Source organism: Mobula birostris, chromosome 8, assembly GCF_030028105.1.
Source record: "Mobula birostris isolate sMobBir1 chromosome 8, sMobBir1.hap1, whole genome shotgun sequence".
In the NCBI taxonomy this organism is placed as follows: Eukaryota; Metazoa; Chordata; class Chondrichthyes; order Myliobatiformes; family Myliobatidae; genus Mobula; species Mobula birostris.
Genome location: NC_092377.1, coordinates 21,441,741 through 21,467,980, shown reverse-complemented (window position 1 = coordinate 21,467,980; position 26,240 = coordinate 21,441,741). Strand labels below are relative to the sequence as shown.

The window sequence follows — 26,240 nt, the reverse complement described above, 5'->3', positions numbered from 1 at the left end:
TTATGGTCAGAGGGAGAAAATTTAAATAAGATTTTCATAACAACCTTTCTTACGGAGAGAATGGTAGGTGTTTGAAATATGCTGTCTGGTGAGGTGATGGTCACAGATAAGATAGCAGCATTTAAAAGTCAGGGTAGGGTATGGTTGGGAAATCCATGACTGGCATTGTGAGCTGCAGGGACTGTTCCTGTGCTGTAACATTCTATGATCTAAAGAATCATTGTCTTTATGCAATCTGGCTTGTATGTGTCTTCAAACACCAATATGGTTGACTTTTAAGTGCTCATTTCAGAAGCAAATGGGGATGGACAACAAATGTTGGTAATGCCAGCGGACCCAGTGAACAAATAGACTTTTAAAACTGAAGCTTTGAATATTAAGGATATAAATTTTTACAACTTTTTTTATATTGGCTGAATTATGATTAGTTTCTTCAGAGTGGTAGTGGTTATCAAGAAAATGCAAAGCACAAAGTAGAACTGTAGAGTTTTAATTTGATTTAATTGTCATTACATTGATTCATTTTGTTGAGAAAACATTTTGTCATGGAATAATGCTCTCTTTTGAACCTACCATTTAACATGATGCGAGCAAGGCTATAATGCAGTTTATTGTGCACAGATTTTGCAGTCCACTTTAGGTGGGTAAATTGAAACAGACTAAATAAATAGTAAACCATGTTCTGCGTCACAAATTATAGTTCTTTTCACCAACATGAGATTGTACAATTAATAATTCCATTGTAGAATGTAAGTAGAAGCTTGCAATTTCACAGGTAAGTGACAATGCCATGGTGGGTGCGGAAGGTGTTGCAGACCTGTCAGGTCATCACATTGAGTAAAATCAGCTATTTATTGTGATCTTTCTTTTTGCAGTCAGCTTGCATGTTTTCTAGTTTTGTGGTAAACTGATTTAATAATGTATAAATATTCTGGAAGCAAGATGCTGTAAACTCAAATTAGGCAGCAGTGTTAAAACGAGAAGATATTCAACTAATGCTTCAAAGCCATTATATTTTTCAGTTGACAGCACTGTGCAAAATGTTGTTTTTATCCTACAGGCAGAAAATAAGTATTAAAAATTTTTCTGTCAAAACATTAAGCAATTGTAAAAGATAGTGTTGGAGTGCCAGAGACATAGCAAGATTTTTTTGTCCCTGACGAACTCTTCGAAAACCTAAATGTACCCTAAATAAGAGAGTCTCACTATATCTTATTTCAGGTATATCCTATTTAATAACATTTTGCAGGAAATGTAATAGTTTGGTTTTAATTGTGTTTCTACAGTCAACATTATAAATTGATGAATATTGTATAGTGAAGGACATGTATGCACATTTTGAATAATTTGGCATAAATATAAGTTTGTTCTTGGTTAGGAAATTAATTCCTTCCAAATTTTGCAATAGTACATAACCATTTTAGAACTGGTTTGAGATGAGATTAACTTCAGAAATTATAATTCATCTGGGTAAGGAAGAAAATCTCTCTTTATTATAACTCATTTCATTTTGATTCGATGCAAACATGGTGAAATAGAGCATGGAAGTGGAGTAGGCCATGCTGAAGTTGGTGTTTCTGTGGATTACAGGCATTAACTTTAAAATAGCTTGTCCAATTTTATATGTCATTGAAAAGATAAATATTTTCAATTAGCATTATATACAACAGATAAATCAAAGTTCAGTATACTTTGCTGCAAATTTGGAAGATACCCAGTACTAAGATCAAATAATATCTTTTTCACTAGTTGATGAACGATCTTTCTTTAATTTTTATTGACTGCAGTGAACTAAGAGCTCAGTCTGTTGCAGTTGAGTCAAAGGCGATCTCTTTCCCTGTCAACCATACTGATTTGTGTTTCTAGAGCATAGAACAATACAGGCCTCCATTTTTCTTTCATCTGAGTGCCCATCTAAGAGTGTCTTAAATGTCCCTAATGTACTTGGCTCTAACACCACCCTGGCAGTGTAATCCATGCACCTACCACTCTATGTATTTAAAAAAAAAACACTACCTCTGTCATTCCCCCATACTTTCTTCTAATTGCCTTAAAGTTATACCTCTTAGTATCAGCCATTTTGACCCTGGGAAAAGTATCCAGCTGTCCACTCTATCTCTGCTGCTTATCATCTTGTACATCTCAATCAAGTCACCTCTCATCCCCCTTCACTCTAAAAAGAAAAGTCCTAGCTCACTCAACCTATCTTCCTAAGATATTCTCTTGAATCCTGGCAGCCTCTTGCTAAATCTCATCTGTACCTCATCGAGAGTTTTCACCATCCTCCCTAAAATGAGGCAACCAGGACTGAACACAATACTCCAAATGTGATTCTATCTACTGTTTTAAATTAATTTTACATTTTAATTTACTGTTAAATTATAATAGAGGTCAGCTAATCAATGCGGGGAGCAGTAAAAGCTCAAAAACTTGGCTTATTCTTCATTAAAAGCTTTTTCTAGCAGTCCATAAAACTTTAAAAGGGGCAGCTGCAAATGTGAATAGAATCATGTACTATAGGCAGGTGTAGTAAAATTCTAAAATTTTTAATATATAATTTTTGTAGTTTAGTGATATTATGAGGATAGGTTGAGTGAGCTATGGCTTTTCTCTTTGGAGTGAAGGAGGATGTGAGGTATTATTTTTTAATAACTCGGCTGCCTGGAATAATTTGATAGAACCATAGAACACTACAGCACAGAAAACAGGCCATTCGGCCTTTCTAGTCTGTGCTGAAACTTTATTCTGCTGGTCCCATTGACCTGCACCCAGTCCATAACCCTGGAGACCTCTCCCATCCATGTATTTATCCAATTTGTTCTTAAAACTTGAGTGAGCTCGCATTTACCGCGTCAGATGGCAGCTCGTTCCACACTCCCACCACTCTCTGAGTGAAGTTCCCTCTAATATTCCTGCTAAATCTTTCTCCTTTCACCGTAAAGCCATGTCCTCGTGTGTTTATCTCTCCTAATCTAAGTGAAAGAGCCTACTCGCATTTACTCTGTCTATACCCCTCATTATTTTGTAAACCTCTGTCAAATCTCCCCTCATTCTTCTACGCTCCAAGGAATGAAGTCCTAACCTGTTCAATCTTTCCTTGTAACTCAACTCCTGAAGACCCGCAACATCCTAGTAAATCTCCTCTGCACACTTTCAATCTTACTGATATCCTTCCTATAGTTAGGTGACCAGAACTGCACACAATATTCCAAATTTGGCCTCACCAATGTCTTAAACAACTTCGCCATAACATCCCAACTCCTATACTCAGTACTTTGATTTATGAATGCCAAGATGCCAAAAGCCTTCTTTACCACCCTGTCCACCTGTGACGCCACTTTTCAGGGAATTATGTATCTGAACTCCCAGATCCCTTTGTTTCTCCGCACTCCTCAGTGCCCTACCATTTACTGTGTATGTCCTACCTTGATTTGTCCTTCCAAAATGCAACACCTCACACTTGTCTGCATTAATTTCCATCTGCCATTTTCTAGCCCATTTTTCCAGCTGGTCCAGATCCCTCTGCAAGCTTTGAAAGCCTTCCTCGCTGTCCACAACACCTCCAATCTTAGTGTCATCAACAAACTTGCTGATCCAGTTTTCCACATTTTCATCTAGATCATTGATATAGACAACAAACAACGACGGTCCCAGCACAGATCCCTGAGGCACACCAGTAGTCACAGGCCTCCAGTCTGATGAGCAATCATCCACTACCACTCTCTGTCTTCTCCCACGCAGCCAATTTCGAATCCAGTTTACAACCTCTCTATGGATACCTCGTGTCTGAACTTTCTGAACTAACCTCCCATGTGGGACCTTGTCAAAGGCTTTACTAAAATCCACGTGGACAACATCCATAGCCTTTCCCTCATCTACTTTCTTGGTAACCTCCTCAAAAAACTCTACAAGATTCGTTAAACATGATCTACCACACACAAAGCCATGCTGACTATCCCGAATCAGCCTCTGACTGTCCAAATACTTGTATATCCGATCTCTCAGAACACCTTCCAATAATTTACTTACTACTGATGTTAGGCTCACCAGTCTGTAAGTGCTTGGTTTACTTTTAGAGCCTGTTTTAAACAACGGAACAACATGAGCCACCCTCCAGTCCTCCAGCACCACGTGGGTGGCTAAGGACATTTTAAATATTTCTGCCAGGGCCCCTGCAATTTCTACACTAGTCTCTCTCAATGTCCGAGGAAATATCCTGTCAGGCCCGGGGGATTTATCTACCTTTATTCACTGTGAGGCAGCAAGCACCTTCTCCTCTTTAATCTCTATATGTTTCATGACACTACTGATTGTTTCCCTTCCTTCCATATACACTCTGCCAGTTTCCTGAGTAAATACTGATGAAAAAATACTCTTTAAGATCTCCCCCATCTCCTGAGGCTCCACACATAGACGACCACTCTGATCTTCTGGAGGACCAATTTTCTCCCTTACTCTCTTTTTAGTATACTTGTAGAAATCCTTTAGGTTTACCTTCACATTATCTGCTAAAGCAACCTCATATCTTCTTTTTGCCTTCCTGATTTTCTCCTTTAGTATTTTCTTACATTTTCTATACTCTTCAAGTACCTCATTTGTTCCTAATTGCCTTACCTGCTTTCCACCTCTTTTTCTTAACCAGATTGCGAATATCCCTTTAAAACCAAGGTTCCCTATGCCTATTAACCTTGCCTTTAATCTTGGCAAGAACATGCAAACTCTGCACTCTCAAAATTTCGCCTTTGAAGGCCTTCCACTTACTGAACACATCTTTGCCAGAAAACAACTTGTCCCAATCCACTCTTCCTAGATCCTTTCTTATCACAAAATTGGCCTTTCTCCAATTTAGAACCTCAACTCGAAGACCCAGATCTACCTTTATCCATAATTAACTTGAAACTAATGACATTATGGTCACTGGACCCAAAATGTTCGCCCACACATACTTCTGACACCTGACCTGTCTGGTTCCCTAATAGGAGATCAAGTGTTGCATCCTCTCTCGTTGGTACCTCTATATTTTGATTTAGAAAACTTTCCTGAACACATTTGACAAACTCCAAGTCATCCAGCCCTTTCACAGTGTGGGATTCCCAGTCAATATGTGGAAAGTTACAACTTTCTGTTTCTTTCATCGGTCTGCTATCTCTCTACAGACTTGCTCCTCCAATTCTCTCTAGCTATTAGGTGGTCTATAATACAACCCTATTAGTGTGGTCACACCTTTCCCATTCCTCAGCTCTACCCATATGGCCTCTGTAGACGAGCCCTTCGTGCTGTCCTGCCTTCGCACAGCTGTGATATTCTCCCTGACTAGTAATGCCACTCCTCCCCCTTTCATCTCTTCCCCTCTGTCACGTCTGAAACAACAGAACCCCGGAACATTAAGCTGCTAGTTCTGCCCTTCCTGTAACCAAGTCTTAGTAATAGCAATAATGTCCTAATCCCACATGCTAATCCATGTCCTCTGGTCCTGACGAAGGGTCTCGGCCTGAAACGTCGACTGCACCTCTTCCTACAGATGCTACCTGGCCTGCTGCGTTCACCAGCAACTTTGATGTGTGTTGCTTGAATTTCCAGCATCTGCAGAATTCCTGTTGTTTGTCCTGAGCTCATCTGCCTTACCTACAATACTCCTTGCATTGAAGTAGATGCACCTGAGAACATTTCTATCTCGTACAAACCTTTGATTTCTGTCTATACTTGCAGTTCTCGCATGACCTTTATCCTCCTCCACCTCACTATCTGCTCTAACACTCTGGTTCCCCTCCTCCTGCAAATCTAGTTTTACCCTCCCCGGAGCAGCACTAGCAAACATTCCCACAAGGATGTTAGTCCCCCTCCAGTTCTGGTGCAACCCATCCTGTCGGAACAGGTCCCACCTTCCATGGAACAGGGCCCAATTGTCCAGAAACATGAAGCCCTCCCTCCTGCACCAACTCCTTAGCCATGTACTTAGCTGCATTATCTTCCTATTTCTAGCCTCACTAGCACGTGGCATGGGTAGCAATCCTGAGATTGCAACCCTGGAGGTCCTGTCCTTCAACTTTGCACCTAACTCCCTAAACTCTCTTTGTAGGACCTCCTCCTCCTTCCTATCCACATCATTGGTCCCTACATGGACCATGACATCTGGCTGCTCACCTTCCCTCTTGAGAATACTGAGAACTCGATCCGATTGATAGGGAACAAGAAAATGGAACTTTATGAGAGACATTACAGTAGTTCTACCTTACAGATAGTTGCCAAAATACAATGTATTTTGATCTTTTCTCAATCAGATTTTAGATCAAAGAACTGATTATATTAGGGTAATGCAACATTGAGCAGACTTAATATACTTAGGAAGTCATTTTGTGTATCAATTTCTGTAAAAGTTTTTTTTAGACTTGTTAAGTATGCCATTTCTGTTTCTTAATACTACGTGATGGTATTTGGTGCTTTCCTCTTTATGCAGTGTATGTTTACGCTTCTGGTTTTATTATTCTCTTGCAATGTATTCTGGCATATCTGGTACTGTTGCCTGTACACATGTATAATTAGTACAGTTATTGCTAATGTACTGGAAAAGTAAAAGAGCCTTATTAATAAAGACAGGCAGGAAGGCAGAGGGAGTGGCATTACTGTTGGTAAAAAATGCTATCAAATCATTATCATGAGGAGACATAGGGTTGGAAGATGTTGAATCATTGTGGATAGAGCTAAGGAACTGCAAGGGTTAAAAGACCCTGATGGGAGTGGTATGCAGACCCCCAAGCAGTAAGGATGTGGTCTACAAATTACAATGGGAGATAGAAAATGCATGCCAAAAGATCAACGTTACAATAGTCATGGGGGATTTCAATATGCAGGTTGATTGGGGAAAATCAGGTTGCTGCTGCATTCCAAGAGGGGAAATTTTCTGGAGTGCTTACAAGATGGCTTTTTAGAATAGCTCATGGTTGAGTCCACTGGAGGATTGGGTGTTGTGCAATGAACTGGAATTGATTAGAGTGCTAAGATCAAAGAACCCTTGGGGGCAAGTGATCATAATATCAAATTCACCCTGAATTTTGAAAAGGAGATGCTGAAGTCGTATCAGTATTGTAGTGAAGTAAAGGAAATTGCAGAGGCATGAGAGAGGAGTTGGCCAGAATTGATTGGAAAAGAACACTGGCAAGGATGATGGCAGAAGGGCAGAAACCCTTTGTCCCAAATCGTCGTCTGTACTCTTTTCCATAGATGCAGCCCGGCCTGCTGACTTCCTCCAGCATTTTGTGTGTGTTGCTTGACATTACATAACTAGGGAGAAGATTCTTAGGAAACTGAAAGTTCTGAAGTTAGATAAGTCACCTGGACTAAATGGTGTACACCCTAGGTTTCTGGGGGAGAAAAAAATAGGGTATATTTAGATGAGTCTGGACTGATCTTGCAGCAATTTAAAAGCCAAGAAGAACCAAATCTGGTGATTAGGAATACCAGGGATTCCCACTCACATTGCTCTCCACTCTGATGTGGAGATATGTGCCACTTTATTTGTTGAGGTACAGTGTGGAATAGGCTGTTTCAGCCCTTCAAGCCTAGCCGCCCAGCAGCCCCTGATTTACCTCGACCCTAATCGTGGGACAACGTACAGACCAATTAGCCGTCCTTGGGCCGATGGAGGAAATCGGAGCACCCAGAGGAAACCTCCATAGCCATGGGGAGAACATACAAGCTCCTTACAGACAGCGATGGGAATTGAACCCATGTCATTGGTACTGTAAAGGGTTGTGCTAATCATTACACTAGTGTGCCGCCACTACTTTATGCGGCTGAATCTATACACTCTAGAACACCCTATGCAACAGCAGTGTGGAAGTACCTTCACTAGCAGTATTGCTGCTGCTTAAGAAATTAGTTTACCATCACTGCTGTGCTAGTAAATGGTGACCTTTCCAGTAATACCCATGTCTGAAAAGTAAGATTGCATTTTCTTTAACAATGCAGTCTCCATCCAGCCATAATCTCCTCTTCTGTCACTACTATATCAGTAAATGCAGTGTTGTTATCTCTGTCTCCTTTTTCTCCCTCTGTCCCTCTGACTATACCCCTTGCCCATCCTCTGGGTTTTTCCCTCCCTCCCCCTTTTCTTTTTCCCTGGGCCTCCTGTCCCATGATCCTCTCATATCCCCTTTGCCAATCACTTGTCCAGCTCTTGGCTCCATCCCTCCCCCTCCTGTCTTCTCCTATCATTTTGGATCTCCCCCTCCCCCTTTCAAATCTCTTACTAGCTCTTCCTTCAGTTAGTCCTGACGAAGGGTCTCGGCCCAAAACGTTGACTGTACCTCTTCCTAGAAATGCTGCCTGGCCTGCTGCATTCACCAGCAACTTTGATGTGTGTTGCTTGAATTTCCAGCATCTGCAGAATTCCTCGTGTTTTTGTTGTCTCTTATCTTGTTGCTACCATCTTTGGCTGCTGCAGTCTATTCCTTGCTCTTACCACCCTAATATCCCCACCTCTTCTCTGCTTTTGTTTTCATTTTGTTATGGTCTGATATATAATGCTAATACTCATAATTACTTGCCATCAGTTTTATCCTGGATTTTGGATTTTCGTTACCTGGCCCCTCCTATTTCAGAATCTTGTTGTACATTAAGTAGCCTTTCAAATTTAAATTCAGTCTACTCGTGAATGTTGTGTTCTTTCTGTACTTTTAATATCATACATATCTTCTTCTGACGGCAATTTGCTTCTTAAACACCTTAGTCTTTTGAGCTTTAGAGATTCACTGAGGTAGCTCATGCCCAAGGTTGTCCTTTGCATGCAAAATTTCTCAACATCTGTGTGTACAGCAAGTTATATGCAACACTGGTTTCCACTGGGCTTGCACTTACTCAATCTTTAAAATAGTTTTCATCAGTGATCTTTGCCAAATTAAGAGTAGGAGTTTCTCACTGTGGATTTTTGTAAAGTTCCTTGTCAACCAATGGATTAAAAAGTTATTTTAAAGAATCTGTCCCCTGACATTTTACTTTTAAAATTGCTCATTTTAAAGAGAGTTCCTCATTTGTATTGGGTATTACAGACTGTTTTATACACACAGTCACTTTTATATCTTAATTTGCTCTTCAGTGCAGCCTGAAAACCTGTAGTAGAATATCCAATTTAGATACAGTTACAGATTTAATCAAGTCATTGTTGATATGCTGAAGGTACTACAAGATTAATTTGAAACATTAGCAGAGTGTCCTTTGGTTATTGTAAATAGCTTTGCTACGTCAATTTCTAAAGAACCATCTGTGAAATACAACTAGTATTTTAACAATGTTTAAACATAAAAGAAGCACGTGCTGACACATGCTGAAAAACAGAAAATGCTAGAAATAATGAACACGTCAGGACTCGTCTGTAGGAAGAGGAACAAATTTAATGGTTCAGTTGTATCTTGTCCTGCTGAGTATTTCCAACACTTTTTTTAAACAATACTTATTTAGGCCAATTTGCCATGAAGGTATTAAATAATCTGAATTGTTTGAAAGTTGTACATTATTTAAATAAGTCACTAAAATAACAAGCACATGACCTCTTATTTTGCAGAGTCCATGAGGTTTGTCCTGGTTGCTAATCAGGATTGCGTTTGATGAATTTGATCTGCAGTTTAAATAACCTTGGATAAAATGGATATGTTTGTTTTTTGTTTTCTGTTTTGCAAATAACTTCTTGGCCAGTATTTCTTTTAAATAACATGCATAAAATGTTGGAGGAACTCAGCAGGATCTGTGGAGGGGAATAAACAGTTGACATGTTGGTCCAGGACCCTTCATCAGGACTGGAAATGAAGTAGGAAGAAGGTGGGAGGGGGGTAGATAGAATCTGATAGAGGATAGTGGACCATGGAAGAAAGGAAGGAGGGGGGGCATCAGAGAAAGGTGAGAAAAAGGGGTAAGAGGGGAGTCAGGATGGAGAATAGAAAATGAGAGAAGGGGGGAGGAAGAGAAATCGATGTCCATGCTATCAATTTAGAGACTTTCAAGAGGAAATATAAGGTGTTGCTCCTCCAACCTGAGAATGTCCTCATCACAGCAGTTTCTTGTTTCAGAACATTTACATGACAATGTTGGAAGCAGTCACCAGAAATAACTCGCTCACCTTAAAGCATACTCCAGTATTCATCAAGATGATAAATGATCTTCTGTCAAGGTGTTATCTTCGTACCTTATGTCGCCTTAACATCCACAAATCCCCATTTTGCATGAAGTCTGACCAAACTTTCACAATCCTCCTTGGTTGAATTCTCATTTACCACCTCTGCTAAAGAAATTTCTCCTTGTCTCTCCTAAATTGCCTATCCTTTATTGTCAGATGATATCTTATTTGACACTCCTCTGCTAAAACAAATCCATGCTGCATCCATTCTCTGTCTTTAAGAACTTTGTATATTCAGTGGGAGTTCTCTTCAATCATCTGGAATACATACAGCCTAGTTTACTCAGTCAGTCTTATGGTAACTCACCATCAGACTCGTCAAAATCCAAATACACTGCATCCATTGGCTTTTCATTTGTTCTACAAAGGACACAGTGCAAGCATATGTCCTTAAATAACTGCAGTGAATTAGTCAAGCATGATTTCTCCTCTCATCTTTGTGCTGAATCTGCTCAAACTTATGATTTGCAGGATTTTCTGCTGTGATGTCCTTCACTCATTGTCTTCCCTCCTACTAATGTTAAACTACCAGGTCAGTGATTCCCTGTTTTCTCTCTCCCTTGCTTCTTAAGTAGTAAGGTCACATTTGCCACCCTACAACCCACAGTCACTTCCAAAATTTACAGAACCTTGAAAAATGAGAAGAAAAATGTTCTTAGTCATTATCTTTCAAAATATTAAGATGGAGAACATAGGGGGTCTTTAGTTTTCCAGTTTTTTTTTTCAAACTAAAACTTGCTGCCTTCAGTTCCTTCCTGTTAAACACTTGCTTCTCTGGTAAATATGGCTTTTCTCTGGCTTTTTCACGAGAATGGAATGTCTCTGCCAGGCACTTCAAATTGTAGGTATACATGTTGAAGTAATCCAGCATGCTTTTCCTACTCATCAACAGCCTGATGAGTAGTTGCACATCATATTATTCAGAGCTTAAATACTCAAAGACCCTTTAATGAAGTGCTGAAGGATTACATGGCATTGACCTTGAGTTGAGATTTTTTTAAAGTATTCACTAATGACCAATTCGGGCTGAAAGATCACCTGATGGTTTAGGATGGAATGTCTAGATAATTAATCTCAAAACATTCTTGCTAATTTATACATGTGAATTTGGCACAGGCCTTGGAGAACATGTAATTATCAATGCCTCTACTGGTGGTAGTCAACATTTTCCACCAGGGAAGGCTCACCAACAGATGCATGTTGGGTTTTCGTAATTCCAGATTTGTCACACTTCAGATCTTTTCACATCTGCTGCTGAAGTCAGCACTGTGGATTGCTGAGGCACTGATGTGCCACTGTTATGCCAGGATATCATATTGCCAGGCTCCTTAACATTTTGCTCTTTTGAGCATAATTGATAATTAATGCTTAATAATTACTTTGTATTCTCATTGGGAATTTGTTTTTTAAAACCCTTGCAACATTATAAATTCCAATGATTTTTTGACTACAAGGTTTTGGCTTGAGTTTATAACAATAGTTTTGGAATTTAGATTTTGTTATCATAAGACTAACTTTGAAGCCACACAAAATCTTGAAAAATAAGGAGATTCAATGTTAAACTTGTCCAACAAAGCATTGGAGCAATCTTCAAAGTCAATTGATTATTTAATTGAACAGCCAGAAGATGATTCAGGGAAACTTGACTGTATGGATTCAAATTTGGCTTGCCCACAGAAGGCAGAGGGTGGTACTATATAGAGTATATTCTGCCTGGAGATTGGTGATCAGTGGTGTTCCACAGGGCTCTATTCTGAGGCCCCTGCTTTTTACAATTTTCATAAATGATTTGGTGAGGAAGCGGAAAGATGGGTAGCAAGTTTGAGGATCACAGAAAAGTTAGTGGTGTGGATAGTGTTGAAGTTTGTGGTGATTTTCAACAGAACATTGATAAGATGGAGAGATGGGCTGAGAAGTGGCAGATGGAGTTCAATGCAGAAGACTGAAGTGATGCACTTTAGCAGGTTAAAATTGAAGGAAGAGCACAGGGTTAATGGCAGGATTGTTAGCAGTGTGGAAACGGGAATCTTGTGGTCCACATCCATAGATCCCTAGAAGTTACCGCGCAAGTTCATAGCATGGTTAAGAAGCTGTATTGTGCGTTGGCCTTTATTATTCTGGAGACTGAGTTTATGATCTGCGTGGTAATGTTGCAGCTCTATAAAACTCTGATGAGACCACACTTGGAGTATTGTGTTCTATTCTGGTTACCTCATTATAGGAGCGATATGGAAGCTTTAGAGAGGATGCAGAATTTACCAGGATGTAAGATTCTTGAATCACCAAGAGTTGTTGAATCAGTTGGAACTGAAATATTATCGTTAGATTTTTTCTAATTAAATGGGATAAAATTAGCAATGTCACGTACCTCATAACTTTTATGTGTTCTTTTATCCTGTTTCACCTCATTGCAAAGGGGTGGTATTATTTTGCAACAAAGCCATTGGGATCTTCCTGGGAATTTTTTGTTCTGCTTGTGGGTGGAAAGAAATTAAAACTGAATTTTGAAAGGTTTTATAATCTTCTTTTCCCTCTGCAGTATTGCTGCTGACACTAGAATTCAGTTATCTGTCGATCACTTTTATTATAACTGATTTTCTCTTCGGTGTGACAGCGCTGCTCTGTTTTTCATGAATCTTTTCTTGTTTTCACTTGGTTCTGATGCCCAGTAGGTTTTCCACACTTGTATAAAATGTTAAGTTGTCCACAAGTACATTCCTCCCTTTAAAACTGGCTAAGCAGCAGCTAATTAGAGCCTCCGTGCTGTGCTAAGGATTTGTGCTTTTTAAGTATGCATCGCCTTGGCTGATAAAATATTTATGTACTTCATTCAGTTGTAGTGGTTCCTGCAGGGACTAGCAATAAAGTTCATTTTGCAAAGAATATTCAAAATCTTGTTTGTAAATGGCCAATCATCATTTTCATGAATGTTATTTTTGTGGTACTTCCTTGTTTAAATAGTGATGTAATGTTATTCATATTTGAACTCACATGGGAATATTTAAGAATTTAGCATACAGAAGGTTAGTTTACTGAATTCCATTTGGGCATATTCCATAGGCGTTTCTTCTGCTCTAACTCCAATGTGCAGACATAAAAACCAGAAATTATGGTACTGTAAAACAGCACTCTTATGAGAAGATACAAGGTTAATGTTTCTGCTGTTTGTACTGCTTTTTCAATATTTTTATTAATTACTTGCATAGACTAATACAAAATGCATTATGATATTATGGAAACAGAAACAAGATTGAATTGCCGCATAACTATGTATCGTAAATTAACCGTAATATTGAAAAAATATCTTATTCTAATCTAAAGCAAAATCAAAACTCCATAACAAAACAGAATAACAGCGAGAGAAAAAAAAACAGCTGTTTGGTTAAAAGAAAAGGGAAAAAAAATCTCTGACATAGTCGTAAATTCAAACATAATAGCCATCATCATTGCTGCCCAAATCAAAAATTGTGAAAGTAGTTCCAAGAAGTGATTATATATGTACAGTATCTGAAATAAATCTTATGGAAATGTTTGATGATGAAATTCAATAAAAAAAAATAAATTACAAAAAAAAAGAAAAACTTGGATAGGTATATGGATGAGAGGCGTATGGAGGGGATATGGTCCAGGTGCAGGTCAGTGGGACTAGGCAAAAAAATGGTTCGGCACAGCCAAGAAGGGCCAAAAGGCCTGTTTCTGTGTTGTAATGTTCTATGGTTCTATGTTCTAGGGTCCCCATAATGTGAAAAAATACTTGTTTAGGTATAGAAATAGAACACCTAATCATCTCCAGATTTAAACATGACATAACGTCAATCAACCAATGGGCATGAGTAGGTGGAGCAGCATCTTCCCATTTCAGCAACAAAACTCTTCTGGCTAAAAGAGAAATAAAAGCCAAAATACACAAATAATTTGGCTTAAGAGTAAAATCATTTCCTCCAACAATGCCAAACAAGGCAGTCAGATGGTTGGGTTTAAAGTTTACTTTAAAAAGCTCCGAGAAAGTTTGAAATACTTCTTCCCAAAATTTATCAAGCCGCGGGCAGGACCAAAACATATGATTTAGAGAGGCCTCTTCGACATTACACCTATTACAGTATGGAGAAAAATCTGAGTAAAAACGAGAGAGCTTATCTTTAGTCATATAGGCTCTATGAACCACTTTAAATTGTAAAAGAGAGTGCCGTGCACATAATGAAGAGGTGTGAACAAGTTTAAAAAAAATTTTCATTCCAAGTATCCTCATCAATTGAAATCTGGAGGTCATGTTCCCAGAGGTTTTTTTAAATTTGTCTAACGGAGTGTTTCTCAAATTTTTTTTAGATATTTACAAATTAGAGACTTCTTGTGTTCTCAACTTTATACATTTCCTAAATGTCCAGTTAAGAATTTAATTGATACAATTTTTACTTTGAAACCTTTTCATAATGGATCTATTTCTAATATTTGTACTGCTTCAACACTGGATTCAGGAAAATCCTGAGGAATTGATGCCTTTTTACTTGGCAAACCTGACTAATTTATGTATGTCCAACAATTTCTGTTTGAAATTTCGAGAATTTTTTTAATACAAATGCTTTCATATGTCATATTTGTTGCATAACCTGCACTGAATGTCAAATGTCAGCACTTGTATTTAAAAAAAAAAGAAAGATAAAACTAAATGAGAAAATGCTGGAAATAACCTGCAGCACCTGTGGAGAGAAATGAGTCAGTGTTTGTTTAATAACCTTTCATTGTGATGAGTGATGAAGACTTTGTAAAATCTTCAAGTTGAAAAGATAAGATGGCCCCCTTCACGGATGTTGTTCCACTTGTTGATATTTCCAGCATCTCAAATCTTCCTTTTTTAATAAGATGAAGGGGGTGGGGGCTGGTGACAGTGGTGAAAAGCTTGTGAAGCATGACACTACTGGAAAATGAATCAAATGGACCAAGAATTTCAAATTTTTCCAATGCAAGTGAAATATTCAGACATTTGCAACAGGAAGGTACTGAATGAACTCAGGTCAGGAAGCACCCACAGAGGAAGAACTGAAAATGCAGGTAATAGTCAGCAGATCAGACCAGATCAATGAAGACAAAAATGTAATGGGTTGATATTTCAACTGGAAACATTAACTCTCATCTGTTCACAGATGCTGCCTGACTCATTTGGTATTTCCCAGATTTCTGTCTTTAATTCGTATTTCCAGAATTTGCAGCATTTTACTTTTTTTGGAAATTAGAGTGGCATATAGAAAATGTGGAAGGGTGTGAAGATTCCAAGAAGGTCTTTTAATGTTCTGGAGGAGATATTAAATGACAAAGCAATTGATGTACAAGCCAAAGATCCGATATGTTTAGAAACACAAAGTGGTCTAAGTGAAAATCAACTGAAAATGTTGAAGTCTACATTAAGTTTATAAGGCTGTCAGATATCTGATGTTTGTCTTTTTTTGAAATGTCATTGTTGCGGCTGCTCTCTCCCTTTCCGCTGTCTGGGCCAACTCTTACCTTGATATTTTATTTACCATCATCCCTGTTTTTACTGAGCTAGCTCACTCAAAGCACACACCTTCCTTAAAAAAAAAATCTCCTCATTTAGACCACAAGTCTGCTCACCACTCCATCATGGCTGATTTATTATTCTTATCAACCCTATTCTCTTGCCTTCTCCCGGTAACCTTTGATGCCCTGACTAATCAAGAACTTAACAACCACCACTTTAAATATATTCAATGACTTGGCTTCCAAAGCCTTCAGTGGCAATGAATTCCACAGATTTACTACCCTCTGGCTAAAGGAATTCCTCCTCATCTCTGTTCTAAAAGAATGTCCCTCTATTCTGAGGTGTGCCCTCTTGTTCTAGACTCCCCCATCCCCCCCCACCGCACCATAGAAAACATCCTCTCCAATATCCACACCTTTCAATATTCAGTAGGTTTCACTGAGATTCCCCTTCATTTTTCTAAGTTCAGTGCAAGACTGGAGCCATCAAACACTCCTCATAGGTTAACCCTTTCATTCCTGGAATCTTTCTCGTTGACTTCCTCTGGACCTTCTCCAATGCCAGCATATCTTTTCTTAGATAAGGGGCCCAAAACCGTTCACAATACTTTGAGTGAGGTCTGACCAATACCTTACTAAGCCTCAGCATGACATCCTTGTTTTATATTTTAGTTCTCTTGAAATAAATGCTAACATTGGTGGTAAATGTAACTAGACCTGAAAACTAACTTTTAGGGAATCCTGCATGAAGACTCCCAAGGCCCTTTGCACCTCTGATTTTTGAATTTTCTTTCTGTTTAGAAAATAGTCTATGCCTTTATTCCTTCTACTAAAATGCATGACCATACACTTCCCTACACTGTATTCCATTTGTCACTTTGCCCATTCTCTTAATAAGTCCTTCTGTAGACTCAAGCAACACACATCAAAGTTGCTGGTGAACGCAGCAGGCCAGGCAGCATCTCTAGGAAGAGGTACAGTCGACGTTTCAGGCCGATACCCTTCGTCAGGACTTCTGTAGACTCTCTGCTTTCTCGACACTACCTGCCCTTTCGCCTATCTTTATATTGTCTGCAAACTTGGCCACATAGTCAGCAATTTCATCATTTATTTGCCATTAAGTTACCAAAGCCCTAAAGTCTGGAATTCCTTCCTTAAATCTCCTATTCTACATTCTACTTTTAAGACAATTGTTAAAATCTTCATCATTAACAAGATTTTCAGCCATCTATCCAAATATCTCCATAGCTGTTTTCTTTTGTTTTAAAATTCCATGCTGGTGTATCAAATTACATTGTATAAGTTGAGCAAAATTGGATACCCTACAGTTTAATCCTGATATTTTCTGCTGAGATCTCAATAGTCAATATCAATTTTTTTTATCTTGTTGCATTGGAGCGGTTGGGCAGTGTGGCTTTGCTGAAGTTTCCAAGACATTTTCAATGTTGCTTCCTATTGTTTCACCACCATTCAGAGAGTAGGTGCATTTTTCCTTGTAGTTAGTATATTCCTCTTGCTCTTTGCCCAGTCCTCCAACTCTGAACATTTTCTAATCTACCTCCTGTTCCAATTCTGCAGTCCCTCTTAGATTATCATGAGGGTAAATCTTTTGAGTCAATTAATGCCCTAGCTTAGAAGATGTAATATCCCAACATCAAGCATTGAGGTATCCCACTCATTCTTCAAGCATCCTATTCCCCACTGAGAAATACCCTTTGATGGTTTCTTTTGAAAATGCAGAAATGATCTCATTTGCAGAGAATGTCTCATTCACAGAGATGATGAGATTTTTCCTTAATTTATGATCACAGACACACTGAACATTTATATTTGTTTTATTGAGGTATAATCTCCAAATGTATGCCTTTTAAAACTTAATCATGTAACTTACTAACATTTTTGAAGTTATTGGCTAATTTAGCCGCCTGAGTTTTATTGAATTGTCCCAAGTGACAAATTACAGCCATCAGTTTATCAAAATATAGAAGACATGTTCCAAGCAGTAGATTGTATAAGATTAATGGGGGAAAATTATTGTAGGTATCCATATTAGGACAAAAATTACAAACATCTTACATAATTTGAAAACAAATGTTTGGAACAACTTTCATGCCATTTAATCATTTTGCTTTGCTTTTGCTCTAAAGCTTTGCAGATGAGAAAGGTGATAATCCAAATATTGCAGATAAATTGTGGAAAAAGCTTGTACAATTGTCTCTGTGATGCCTATGTATTTTTCAAAGTTTCAGCTGCATTCATTTTTAAATATTGTAGTAAAATCATTTGTAATTCACTGATATTAGGCATCAGTCCCTTTCTGGCAGTTTGATTGTCTTCCACCCACTCAGTTTTATGCCCATCTGTTCTGTTAGTTCGCAACAAAATTCCAGTGATATGACTGAAGATAGTTGTTTCACATTATCAATGTTATTTAATCAGTTGCTTAATTATTGATGTTTTTGCAAGGTTCGGATAATGCATTTTTGAGTATTCCTTTCATTGCTTCATCTTATGGGTTTGAAAAGGAAAATAAATCAGCCATGATCAAATGGCAGAGCAGACTCGATGGGCCAAATGGCCTAACTCCGCTCCTGCATCTTATGGTCTTATGATACGAAAGTATTCTGAAGAACTTTTGGGGCTAGTTTGTTGCTTTTCATCAGCTTCTGAGCATTCAGAACGTAGTATAGATGTATACAAAGATGATCACTAGAAGATTCAGAATTGTTCCTATGATCCCCAGCAGAGCAAGAATAGACTCCTCTCTGTCTTCTTTCTCTCCTTGGAGACTTACTTTCTCTGCTTCAGTGATGGCAGAGATGCCCATTTTTCTACTGGACAATTTCACTAATCCAACAACTGTATGCTGAGGTAACTATATTAAAGTATCTTTATTATCGTCGCCAATAACAAATGCTTTGTGATATCGTTTTCGGAGATCCTTTTTATCTACCACCTTCAGTTTTCTCTGTCCGTTATATATAGTCCTTTTCAAAACAACAACTGCAAAATTCTGCACATTTCCTACTACACTGTTGTTTGTCTTGCTGCAGGTTTGAAATGTTCAAAGATGTTATCAGAATATATCCAGTTCAGATATAAAACTATTTTGGTATTTACATTTCTTATTTTCCTTGTCAAATTTTAAGCCAGTAATATTCCAGTAGAAAACATGTCATTTGTTTGCTTTTGAAAAGGCTTGTGATCTTAATATTGCCAGTAAAAGATTTTGTGGTCCTCTAGAAAGATATCCGAAACCATTCATCGCTCACTCAAATAATCTTTCCACAGTCTTGTCAGTTTTTGCTCAATTTGTTACATCTGTAGTTTTCTTCTTGAATGATTTGGTTCATTGAAATCCCGTCAGTAAAAGAAGTATCTTTGCAGTAAAGCCTTTATAATAGTGATAACAACATTGTCTTTAAGATTTAACACGTTTTTTAACAAAAGCAGCTATAAACTGTTTATAATTTATAGATATAAAAGAATCAGTCCGAGTTAGAAAAGGAAATCCTTACCGCATGCTTCCTAAGGGATGAAAATGCATCGGCGTACTCAAGTCCCCCTCAGATTCGTTGCAGCTCTGTTTGAGTACCGTTCCGTGTTTGAAAATAAAAATGATTTGCCAGTTGTAAAAAAAAAAATTTTTTTAAAAAAATTGCTTTTCAGAAGCAGGCACAATGTATTAGAGATCCCCCTTTGAGTCCAAGTGATCTGGAAAAGATGACGACTTGTCGAATCAATTCTCATGCATTTTTTTCCAGTTCTTTAAAAAGCCTAAGATTTTTATTTAAACCATTATCCAACTGTAATGGTAACTTCAGTGGCAGAAAACCGGGGCAGCTGCAGTCGGTGGGGAAAGTGCTGAGAGATCCCTCCACGTTTTCATTAGTGCCCTGAAGACTTTCTTCCAAATGAGCATGCTAAAAATGTCTCTGAAGAGCGATGTGAGTTTCATGCTGTGTCTTCAAATGCAGCAAACTGTAGATTCATTTGCAGCCGAGCTATAGAGCCTTAGGTTGGAATGAAACATTTGCTTTATTCTGAGGTGCACACCTGAACACGCTTTGTACAAAGATGTGCATTTATAAAGATAGTAAAATGCTGCATAACTGTGAATTGCATTTGAAGAATATAATAGTGGCTTTGTTCCTTACACTGCTGCAGTCGTATGGTGATTAAGTATACATATGTCATACACACATGGCACTGAATGAATAAGGCAGGGGCTACAAACCACCCATGCAAACTCAGTGCAGCATAACAGTAGAAGTCCTGTTGTCATGCAAAGTGTCTTTTAGCAAAAGGAAGGAATGATATTGTTTCCAGGATAAATATTTACCTTTCATTTGCTCTTTAGCTGTTTTCAAGCCTTATGGATGACCTGTTTTTTTTTCTTTCATCCTTTGCTTTATAATTATCAATTTATTGAAATGTTGTGGCTCCTGGCAGACATTTTATTTGGTGGATTGATGTAGCAAGTTTCTCATCTGCTTGACAATGACCACAGATGGATGTATACTCATTTTTCCCCCCTTGGTGTTTTATTTGTCATTTAAAAAAATTGGATTGAGAAAGGCAGCAAAAAGAAATTGCATTTTTATTAGTAATTTTGATATTTCCAGTGTTTACAGTTTTGGTAGAAGGGAAATTATTCCAGAAACTAGGTTTACACTAATAATGGCACGGGGGTGGGGGGTGGTGGGAAGCTAGTCTTTGCTTTGTTGTCAAAATGATGTGACAATCTGTAGGAAAGTGTTTGTTTAACGATATCCAGTATGGTTAAGAATGCTGTGGATATTGCAATTACATCTTTCAGTGGAGTGATGTACTACCGAAAGTGTTCATTTTATTAACAAATGCATTGGCTCTATGAAATCTTACAAAATTAGATGATTGTTTTGGTGTGATGCTGCAGGAGAACAGGCTCCTTTCAAGCATTGTGTAACATCCTACTGTTGAAAACAAGCTATGCAATCAGTATTTTTGGAACTACTGAATCCAGCTTCTCTTTCTCCTCTCTCTCTTCTGCCCCCCCCCCCCAGCAAGCTTTCAGAATGTTAAATATTTGCATTCTTGCCATTTTAGACCATAAGACGTAGGAGCATAGTTAGGCCATTCAGCCCGTCGAGTCTACGCCACCATTCCATCATGGCTGATTCAAAATCTCTTTCAAATCCAGTTTTGCTAGAGGAAATATTTTTCTCTGCAACATTGTAAAGCAGACTAATAGTGCTGAGCACTTACATTACCAGAGGTCAGTTTAAAGCTCTGAGGAAAGTGTTCTCAGAGATGTTAGCTTTTTTGCAAATTAATGTTACCGACAGCTGAAATAAGCTGACCTAATAGCTCCCTGTCGAAGACACAATATTGGTTAATTACATAATATTTGAGAGGATGAGTAGCTCAAAGTTTATTTATTCAGTCACACCTGATAACAGCTTTACATTTGAAGAAGTCATGAAGAAGTGTCTCAGAACAAAACATTCGCTGTTTCTTCATTTCCATAGATGCTGCCTGACCTGCTGAGTTCCTTTGGCATTTTGTGTGTGTTAGATTTTCAAAGCCCAACCATGTGCCAGAAAATTACTATCCAAATAGTTGAAAATAGTAGCAGCTATTCACAAGAATTCTTTTGTGCACTAATTATGCTGGGAAGTAATTTAGAATAACATCAGTAGACTGGAGATTCAGTATAATAATTCTTAGTACACCTTTTAGCTAGATCTGCATAAACCTTCAACTTCTGAGTATCCTGCAAGATGACATGTGCTGATTCTTTCTTCTGTCTGTCTGTATCTTGTTTTACGGCGGTTGGCATCCAGCTTAATGGTGCATTACCGCCACCCTCTGCTCCAGAATGTGCACTAGACATACATTCTAAATCCCTTCACCCAATTGCGCGTGCGCACGCACACACACACACACACACACACACACACACACACACACACACACACACACACACACTTTCTTCTAGAATGCACTAATTGTTAAATGCTTTGCCTTAATCAAATAATTGGGTCCCATTGGAAATCTTTTATTTCATATAAGCCTAATTACCTTGTTTTAATTTATTGCCCCATGTGTTGCATTAGGCAGTTGTGCAATTTCAGCTGTAGCTTTTTATATCTTTTAGTTGGATCAGAAATTTGTTCCCATGAGCTTTTGTGGAATATTGAATTGGTTATTTTGGTTCCCAATAGTTTTGGGTTAGCAAGCATTTTATGGGAGTAGATCCCCAGGAGGCTCGTGAGAGAACACATGAGTAGGTCCCATCGAGCTAGATTTTTTCACCCCCCTCTCCCCCCAAATTTATGGCTGTAAACTGAGAATCAGGTTTAATATCACTGGGATACGTTATGAAATTTGTTGTCTTTGCGGCAGCAATACAGTGCAATATGTAATAGAGGGGGGAGAAAACAAAAAAAATGAGGTGGTGTTCATAGTTTCTATGTCCATTCAGAAATTGGATGGCAGAGGGGAAGAAGCTGTTCTTGAATCATTGTGTGTGTGCGCCTTCAGGCTTCTGTATCTCCTTCCTGATGGTGGTAATGAGAGTGGGGTATGGTCCTGGATGATGGAGATCCTTAATGATGGATGCTGCCTTTTTGAGAAATTGCTCCTTGAAGATGTTTTGGATACTAGAGAAGCTAGTGTGCACGATGGAACTGACTAAGTGTACAAGTCTCTGCAGCTTATTTCAGACCTGTGCAGTAGTCACCCACACCAGGTGGTGATGCAGCCAGTTAGAATGCTCTCCACAATACATCTGTAGAAATTTGTGGGAGTCTTTGGTGATGTGCTCCAAATGATATATATAGCCACTCCACCTCCCTGCTCTTTTACCTTTAATTTCCCTGCTATGTAAAATTCAGTCCAACTGTTTTTTAAATATATTTAATGGGGTAACCTCTACTATTTCCCTGGACAGAGAATTCCACAGTTTCACTGCTCCCTATGAAAAGCAGTTTGTCCTCACCTGTCCCAAATCTATTCACCTGAGTCTTGAGGCTATGCCTCCTCACTCTAGTTGCAATTATGACTGGAAATAACTTGCCTCCATCTTATCTATTCCTTTCATATAGCTGTATATTATACTCGTCTATGCAATGTGTTGGTAATGATAACACAGTGGGAGTATACAGTAAGATAAAGATAAACGGAGCCAAAATGATGACAGAATGGCTGGATTGTTTAATCTGTTAAAAGGGCCAGACAATCAATTACAATCAATTGTCTTTTTCCAATCTGGGGGTACTGTATTTGATGTTCACAATGTTGTCTTCTCTCCATTGGAGTAATCAAACAAAGATGGGGATGATTGCAGACTACTTGCTGTGATGAAGAATGACTTGCAGTGCTGTTTAAAAAGAGAATGGGTTGATGGGCTGAATGTCTTCCTTTTGAGTTGTAGCCATTCTGTGGGTAGCATATGAAGTAGAGGGGTGAGGTAATTGAATGGAAAATATAGAGAAGTGGAATAGTATTAAGTGCTGAGTGATTGAAAAGTGTTTGGTATACAGGGTGACATAACATATCACAAATACGTAGGGCAATAACCATTGGTAGTAAGTACTGGTTTTTCCTGTGACACACAAAGAAGGATTTTTTAAAAAAATCAATTGAGCAAGTGTGCTATGAATTGGGAGCAAGAGTATCTTGAGGTGTTGGCTTAAAACACCTGCAGACATGTGATGAAGCTATTCCCATTGTGTTGCAAAATAGGGAGTTGTTGGTGGCAAAGGAAGAGCAATTATATTTCCAAGTTGGAATTTGGAGTAGAAATCATACTTCCATAACCGGAATAAACAGAATTTATCTTCAGCTAAATTTTGGAAAGATCAAAGTTTGTTCAAATCCTAGCTACCCACTTGATCCCTCTTCCTAACCTCAGTCTGAAACTAAACTAGACTGTTTGCAGTTGTTGTTGTATTGTCCCCAAGATATGATTCCTTTACACATCTCAACCCTTGTAAGGTCATATGACTACCCTTGCCTCAGCTCTTTACTTATTTTTAGACTTGAACATTATTTTGTTTTCTCTTGATGTTACTCACAAATCTGTTTAGAATACAACATATATTGCCACAGTAGTTGGACTAGATGATTGGAGTGTGGCAACTATTACTCCTTTGTTTGAGGAAGGGAGGAGGGATAACTCTGGAAATTATACACCAGTGAGTCTTTCTTCAGTGGTGAGAAAACTATTGAAGATTCTAAGAAACAGGATTTATGAGCATTTGGAGAAGCATAGTTTGATTCAGGATAGTCGGCGTTGCTTTATGAGGGACAGGTCATGCCTCCTGAGCCTGATTTAATTCTTTGAGGATGTGACTAAGCACATTACAGGTAGGACAGTGGATGTATATGGATTTTTGTAGGCATTTGACAAAGTTCTTTTTGATAGGCTCATTCAGAAAGTAAGGAGGGATGGGATCCAGGGAAACTTGGCTGTATGGATTCAGAATCAGCTTGCCTTTAGAAGGCAAAGAGTGGTTGTAAGTGGAGTGTATTCCTCTTGGAGGTCAGTGACCAGTGGTGTTCTGCAGAAATCTGTTCTAGGTCCTCTACTTTTTATGATTTTTTTTAGTGGCAGATGGAGTTCAAGACTATAAGGCATATGGGAGCAGAATTAGGCCACTCGGCCCATTGAGTGCTCTGCCATTCCATCATGGCTGATTTATCATCCCTCTCAACTCCATTCTCCTGCCTACTCTCCATAACCTTTGATGCCCTGAATAATCAAGAATCTAACAACCTCTGCTTTAAATATACTCAGTGACTTGGCCTCTACAGCCATCCGTAGCAATGAATTCCACAAATTTATCACCTTCTGGCTAAAGAAATTCCTTCTCATCTCTGTTCAAAATGGACATCCCTCTATTCTGAGGCTGTGTCGTCTGGTTCTATAGTCACCCATGATAGGAGGCATTCTCTCTACATCCACTCTGTTTTGGGTAACAAGTTCATCATCCAAACTGTTAACATGAGAAGAAGTGGTCCCAATACCTCCGCCTGCCAAACATCACTTGCCATTGGCAGCAACCAAAATAGGCCCCTTTATTGTGACTCTTCGCCTCCTGCCAATCAGTCAATTTTCTATCCATGCTAGTAACTTTCCTGTAATACCATGGGCTCTTATCTTGCTAAGCAGCCTATGTACAGCACATTGTCAAAGACCTGAAAATCCAAGTAATCAACATCCACTGGCTATTCTTTTGTCTATCCTGACTGTTATATCCTTAGAATTCCAACAGATTTGCCAAGTAAGTTTTCCCCCTTAAGGCACATGATAAAATATGCTGACTTCGGCCTGTTTTATCATGCCCTTTCAAGTTACCCTGAAACTTCATCCTATTAATGGGCTCCCAATATCTTCCCAACCACTGAAGTCAGATTAATTGGACTTTCTTCTGCTTCCCTCCCTTTGTAAAGAGTGGACTGACATTTGGAATTTGCCAATCCTCCTGAACCATTCCAGACTCTAATGATTTTTGAAAGTTCATTATTAATGTCTGCACGATCTCTTCAGCTATCCTATGGTGTAGTCCACCTAGTCCAGGTGACTATCTACCTTCAAACCTTTCAGCTTCCCAAGCACCTTCTCTTTAGTAATAGCAGCTATGCTCACTTCTACCCCCTCCTTGAATTTCTGGCATACTGCTAGTGTCTTCCACAGTGAAGTTCAAGGCAGAAAACTGTGGTGATTCACTTTGGAAGGTTAAATTTGAAGGCTGAAATCAGCATTAATGGCACGATTCTTGTCAGTGTGGAGGAACAGAGGGATATTGAGGCCCTCGTCTACAGATCACTTAAAGTTGTTGTGCAGCTTGATAACATTGTTACGAAAACAACAATGTTTGTGGGCCTTCACTGGTCGGGGAATTGAGTTCGAGTCAGGAAGTACCATTGTAGCTCTATAAAACCCTGGTTAGACTATACTAGGAATACTTATTGGTTCTGATTGCCTCATTATAGGAAAGATTGGGAGCTTTAGAGAGGGTGCAGAGAGTTTTATCAGGATGCTGCCTAGAATAGAGAGCATGTCTTGTGAGAATAGGATGAGTGAGTCTGGGCTTTTCTCTTTTGAACGAAGGGTGAGAAGTGACTAGATAGAGGTATATAAAATAAGAGGCATAGATTGAGTAGATAACCAGAGACTTGTTTCCAGGGTAGAAGTAGCTAATAACAAGGGGGTATAATTTTAGGGTGATTGGAGGAAAGTATGGGGGGATGTCAGAGGTATGTTCTTTACGTACAGAACACTCTACCACATGTAATGGTAGAGGCAGATACATTAGGGACTTTTAATAAACTCCTTGATAGACACATGGATGATAGAAAAATGAAGGGCTACATAGGAGGGAGGCATTAGATTAATTTTAGAGTAGGTTAAAAGGTGGGCACAAAATTATTATCCAAAAGGCCTGTACTTTGTTGTTATGTTCCATCCTTACTGACCAGACTTTTGATTAATAGAACATTAATATCTCCTGTAGCTCAGTATCAAATTTCACTGATACTTCCATGTGCTTTGAGAGCTATTGTAATGTAAATGATGCTCTCAGAGCATGGT

At 38.7% G+C, this 26,240-nt stretch overlaps 1 protein-coding gene across 1 annotated transcript in view; it reads left to right on the top strand.

Annotated features, from left to right (window-relative positions):
- Positions 1-26,240, top strand: part of birc6 (baculoviral IAP repeat containing 6) — a 270,551-nt gene that overhangs the window by 203,369 nt on the left and 40,942 nt on the right.